The sequence below is a fragment of the Lactuca sativa genome, chromosome 8 (assembly GCF_002870075.4).
Source record: "Lactuca sativa cultivar Salinas chromosome 8, Lsat_Salinas_v11, whole genome shotgun sequence".
NCBI classification, from domain to species: domain Eukaryota; kingdom Viridiplantae; phylum Streptophyta; class Magnoliopsida; order Asterales; family Asteraceae; genus Lactuca; species Lactuca sativa.
In genome coordinates this window covers 97,940,243-97,947,017 of record NC_056630.2, presented here as the reverse complement: position 1 = coordinate 97,947,017, position 6,775 = coordinate 97,940,243, and positions in this window count along the sequence as shown.

Here is a 6,775-nt window from a genome sequence, read left to right as displayed (position 1 = left end):
AACTAACACAATAACATATCAAAAAAAATATTATTTACATAGTAGATTAACATAATAAGAATTAATTGCTTACTTGAGTTGGAGCCCAATTTTTCATGACTAAAACAAAGTAGATGTGTCGTTCAAAAAAAAAGACAAACTAACTTCCCAAAAATACTAAGTAAAATTTTTTATTTTTAAGTCAACCAAAACCATCAATCATTCATTTCAAACCATCAAAGTATGACAATGTGGAAAAATAGTTATCATAGTACAGTCTCAAAGTCATAGAATGTTGAACACCGGTGGATGCGGTGCGATCATGTCAGGCCATTCCCCTTCAAACTAGAAGTACCTGAAAACATTTAAACATAAACTGTAAGCACCAAGCTTACTGAGTTCCCCAAAATACCACATAGCATACATGCAACATGCCCCGCCCAATGAGTATAACGGGTCTCGCCCTATCTCGCATAACGGGCCCCGTCCAATGAGTATAACAGGCCTCACCCTAACTCACCTAATGGGCCCCGCCCAATGAGTATAACAGGCTTCGTCGTAACTCGCATAATGGGCCCACCCAATGAGTATAACAGGCTTCGTCATAACTCACATAACTGGCCCGGCCTAACATACAAAATATGCAAGTATTACACAGACAACTAGCATCCTACAAACATAATCTAATGGGTCGGCATTGGTGCATTCGACCTACAAGTATAGTGAAGAGACTCACCTCAATCCGATGATAAACAAATCACACACTCGAGTTGCTGCTACAACGGCTCCTCACAATGAACATATCCAAAACCAACCTTAATTAATAATTAGGGTAATAACCCATAACCAATGGTCCTTTTTATATTCTCTCTCATTAGGGAAAAAGTTTATTTTACCCATTCCAAGCTAAACTCACCCAAACATAGCCCAAGGCCCAAAAATGGCCCAAGTATACTTCTGGGAGTACGACATGTGTACTCCTACCTTACGGCCGACGTACTACGTGAAAATAGAAAAAGAATACGACGCAAACCCGTTACGCCCTGCATACCTCAAGGTTACGCCCCACGTAACCCCCTGTTATCCAAAAACCACTATTAAGCTCTCATTACCTAAAGACTAAACGTCCAACTCACATATCTCAATCTTAGGAAGGTCTTAACTGATAAAGTCGACAACTTTAAGCTTTTTCATGGCTTAATAGAGCCCAAAACCTAACCCTAGGTTCATAACTTCACATAATGACCACCAATTCATGCATGGGTGGAATATAACCCTCAATGAAATATCCCAAATATAAGACCCGAAAATTTTCATTTTTAAATTAATAAAACAATAAATCATATCATTTTCATAAAACTAGGGTAATCAAAGTTTTATCAATACGTCATCGTTATCTGAGTAATTCACAGAATGCGGAATCGAGTGGTGTGTGCTCTGCAATCATGTTGAGCTCTTTCCTTTGAAAAAAGAAGTACCTGAAACATAAACTGAAAATAGTAAACACAAAACTTAGTGAGTTCCCCAAAATTCCACATACCATACATATATAGATAATGTAACATCCATAAAATTCATGAAAACGTAAAACTTTTTCAAGCATTCAAAAACCATTATTTATTACAAAATAGTTTCATATCAGAGTATCCCAGAAATCAAAATCATAAAATGTGAGGAGGTGCACGATCACGCCTTCGCCTTCCCGTGATCATCTGAAGTACCTGAAACAAAATCCAAAACTGTAAGCCCAAAGCTTAGTGAGTTCCTCCAAAATACCAACGCCATACAAACATAGCCATATCATAGCAAACAAACAACATGCATATAGAGTCTACATAAAGATTGGATTGCTCTCACTGGGCCTGCAGTGTATCTGGCCTACTCTCAGAACCTTCAGCATGTTTGGTCCGCCCACCCGAGCCTTCAGCCTGTCTGGACCGTCCTCCGGGCCTTTGGCCTGATTGATATGCCCTACCAGGCTTGCAGTCTATCCGGGCCACCCTGTGTATGTTGGCCTACAACACAAAGCAAGTCCGCCTCAACCCACCCCCAAACACAATCAACACACAGATAACAATGCTAGCATATATGACAGTCAAACATATCTAACATATCACTAATTATAGCATCATCCTATATACCAGGATACTGACCTAACAGGTCAATCACGTAGCATCATCCTATATACTAGGATACCGACCTAACAGGTCACTAAGCATAACATCATCCAATAAACCTAGATACAAATCTGAAAAGGGTTAGCATTGGTTCCTTCGACCCTGTTAGTATAGTGAGGACAACTCATCTCACACTGCTGAAGTCCTGCGGATAAACTCTAGCTATTGGATGACATATTCCCGAACTGTCAACATCAAAACGACACCCAATTAATAATTGGGTTCCAACACATAACCATAAGTCCATGCTTGGGGTAAAAGACTATTTTACCCCCAACCTATCTTGATTCAAGCAATGCCCAAAAGTCAAACAATAGACCAAATCCCAACATATGGCCCAATTTTCCAAATTGGGCCCAAACCCTTCACATGGTCTTACCTTAAGGCCTAACCATTTATTCTAGTCCAAACACTTGGCATCCCAATAGTCCAATATATCATAACCATCAAGGCCTAATTATGGCCCACCTATGGCCCAATTTTCCAAATTGGGCCCAAGCCTTTCCAAAGGGCCTTATCCTAAAGCCCAATCCAAAAATTCTAGTCCATATACTTGTTCTTAGATGGCCCATCAATAGCCTAATCACCAAAGTCCAACAAAAGGCCCAACATAAAGCCCAGGCAAAATTAGGGTTTTTACATAAAATGACGATTAGGGTTAAGTGTTCTTACTTAACCCATTAAGGACTTAATCCATTAAGTTCATCATCTTACTAGGTAAATCATACGGTGTGATCGGGAGTAATTCATAATTCAATTCCAATGGCCCAAAACGCGTGTCCCAATAAGTACAAACCAACAAATCCAAAATTAGTGTTTTCTAAACCCTAATTAGGGTTTCCAACCCAATCACATGCCCATTAGTCAAATGGTTAGGTTTCTAGGTCAATTAGGGATTCATTAGGTCAATTGGGGTTAAATAAGTCGAGCACCACTCACTACCACCTCGGGTAGTGGTGGTCAATGGCGGCGACCACCACCTCGTGGTGGTGGTTATGATTTTTGGCTAAAAATGTGCAAGCATCCCAAAATAACAATCACACACACAAAAGCACACAACCACCCAAGGTGGCGGCAGAATGGCGGCGTGAGGTGGCAACCAGCACCTCATGACGGTGATGGGTTGTTTTCTTTGAATAATCCAGCCATACAATGTACATATAACAAATGTCCAAAATAAAACACACACAATAAAATACACACACACTCAGCCACCCTTGTGGCGGCAGACGCTAGTAGAGAGTGACAACCACCACCTCACGATGGTGGTGGTGGCATTTCTCGTGAAGTCCGGCGAGCAAAACACACGCGAATGCACCCTAGCAAAAGAAGAACACACACGTCTTTTGCTCGAAAAGTGAACCCCAACCACCACCTGGTGGTGTATGACGACGGTGACAACTCGGAGTGGCAGGCAGCAGCAGTGGCTAACGGCGGCAGACGGAGTACACACTTGGCAGCACCGGAAAAACAAAACGAATGGTGGTGGCAGATGGGTGGTCACGAGCAACAGGCTGTGGAACGGAGAAGTTGCATCCGAGAATGACAACGACGACAACCAGGTCTTCGACTTAATCTTCTGATCTCCACTGATGCGACTGCTCCCGGTTCCCGTCAGTCTTCGATATTACCGGTCATGGTAGATGTCGTCGGTGGTCTTGGTTGATCGGGACAGCAATGGGGGTTGGGTGGTGGCGGCTGGACGATGGAGAAAGGAGGTGCCGACTGGAGGTTAAGGTAGGGTTAAGGTTACATGGTGACGGGTTTATAAGTCCCGTCCAATTCAAACATTAGTCCATAATTACATTTCTAGTCCCTCATTCTCCTTTTTCTTTCAAATTAAATCCAAATGTTACCAGATGCCCCCTCCTCTACAAAAATATTTTCAACTTAAGTCCCTATATTACCATTTAGCCCTTAGCATTCCAAATCCCTTTCAATTTAAGTCTGATACTTACCCAACATCCCATGACGTCTAAAAATATTTACAAAATAGGTCCCAAAATTACACTTTAACCCCTGAAAATCCAATTTATACCCTTTGGCTCCATGAAACCAACACTCCACTAAATTATTATGAATTTTAGGGCCATTATAAAATAATATAAAATATAAATTTACATCTTGGGGTTCCGGGTTTATTATTTAATCACTCTATTGTAAATGGAATGTTACAGATAAACACATAATGGGCCCCGCCCCAGCATCAAACCCTGCTCGGTATATAGATTTGTCAGTCATCGGGCCCCGCCCGGTAAACATATAATCATATAAACATAAAACACATGCACAAATGACAAAGATAATAGCATACTGTACAATCATCGGGCCCTGTCCACTGACTATAACAGGCCACGCCCAAACTCACATAACGGGCCCCGCCCAAACTCACATAACGGGCCCCACCCATATACAAATCATATAACCAGATACTAGCATATAGAACAACCATCGGACCCCACCCAACAAGCATACAAGCGCATACACATGCAAGAGTCATGCAGACATCTAGTGTAACGTCCCAAAAATATGATCCAAAAATTTCATTTAAAATTTATATAAAACAATATTCCCAAAAACATTATCCATACAACTCAAATGAAAATAAGTATCTCAACATCATAACAATTAGAGTGATATCTCAAAAGCGGAATCCATGTGGTGTGTGCGATGTAGTCAACCCGAGCTCTTCCCTTTGGAACTAGAAGTACCTGAAACATAAACTGAAAACCGTATGCACAAAGCTTAGTGAGCTACCCAAAATACAACATACCATACATACATAACTAAACACATAATGGGCCCCATCCTGTCATCGGGCCCTGCCCGACATCAGGCCCGCTCGATAAATATCAGGCCTCGCCCAGCATACATGTAACATGTATCAAGTAAACATATACACATACAGTAATCACAAATATACATAACATACAAAATGGTCATCAGGCTCTACTCGGTAAGCATATAAGCACATAACACATGTAAGAGTCACACATACAACTACAATACTCACATAGCATAAACATGGGCCGAAATTGGTGCCTTCGACCCGACAAACCCAGTGAGGAAACTCATCTCACACTTCTGAATCAAACAAATAATTCCTTTGCTGCTGGTCCAACAAATCCCCGAGCTATCAATATCAAATAAAATCCAATTAACATTTGGTTTCCAATCTATAACCATAAACCCATACTTTGGGTAACAAGACCATTTTACCCCTAACCTAGATTGGTCCAAGACTAAGGCCCAATCTCACAATCTAAAAGGCCTGAAAGTCCAATAATCCACCAAGGCCCAATTATGGCCCAAATTCCAATTGGGCCCAATCCATTCTCATGGGCCTTAACCCAAGGCCTAATTATGGCCCAGAACTTCCAAATTCAGATGGCACATGTAAATCCCAACCTTCTAAGTCCAAAACATGGCCCAAACTTAAAGCCCAAAATTGCAAAGCCACTTGAATGACTATGTGGGGCGTACTCAGCTTGTATGCTAAGCGTACAGGCTCAAGGGCTTGTACAACATGCGTGCAAGCTTGTACGCCCAACGTAGTCTTCCAGTTTTTCCACCTTATAATTCTAGCTCTTAACCCATTAAGACTTCACTCCAAAATGTAGATCTGACTTCCTTGAGATGGATTACCACATAAAGTTGCTAACTTTACATCCATACATGGCTAAATGATGCTCTTAAGCTTAAAAAGTACTTAATAAGTGACTTAATGCATGCATGAGCCCCTAAACTCCATAAAGTTGGCACCTTTATGCTTAAGTTTCCCATGATAAACCTAGATCTGAAAGGATAAGTCCTTAGGACATCTTAACTCAACAATCCACCCAACAATGGGTAAAAACATGAAAAATCATCCCAACAAGAGATCTAAATAACTATAAGTCAAGATGAGAACTTGATACCTCACAAGCTTTGCAAAAAGGGTGGTGATTCTGGATCCAAGACTTTCTCTCCAAGCTAAGCAACTTCAAGTTTCTCCAACTCCTTCAAAATGCACCAAAATGAACATCAAAATCTCTCCACGGGCTCAAACACTCAACAATGGGGGCTAAGACTCGTTTCTAGGGTTTTGGGGATTTAGAGGTTGGTAAGGAGGCCAATCCTAATGAATAAAGGATGTTTATATAGGGTGTAAAACCCCTAACTAGGGTTTCATTAAAGTTTATGTACGCCCATCGTACGCATTCGTACGCCCAGTGTACGTGACCTAAGTCCCGACTCACCATCAACTATGTACGCTAAGCTTACCAAGTGGTACGCCCCATGTACTGTCTTTTCAACTAGTACGCTAATTGTACCAAGTGGTACACCCCACGTACTACTTCAGGGACTAATATGCACAATTCTAAAAATAAAAGGGCCATAAGGTACAAGTGTTACATCTAGCGCCTTAGATAACAAACTATGGGCCAACATTGGTGCCTTCGACCCACTAAACACAGCGAGGAAACTCACCTCGCAATGCCGAATCTCATAGAACGAATCCTTGGCTGCTGGCCCGCTAAAATCCCCGCGCTATCAATCATAAAATAATCATCCAATCAATAATCGGATCCTGACCTACAATGAGAGTCCAAACTAGGATCAAAGACCTTTTTTACCCT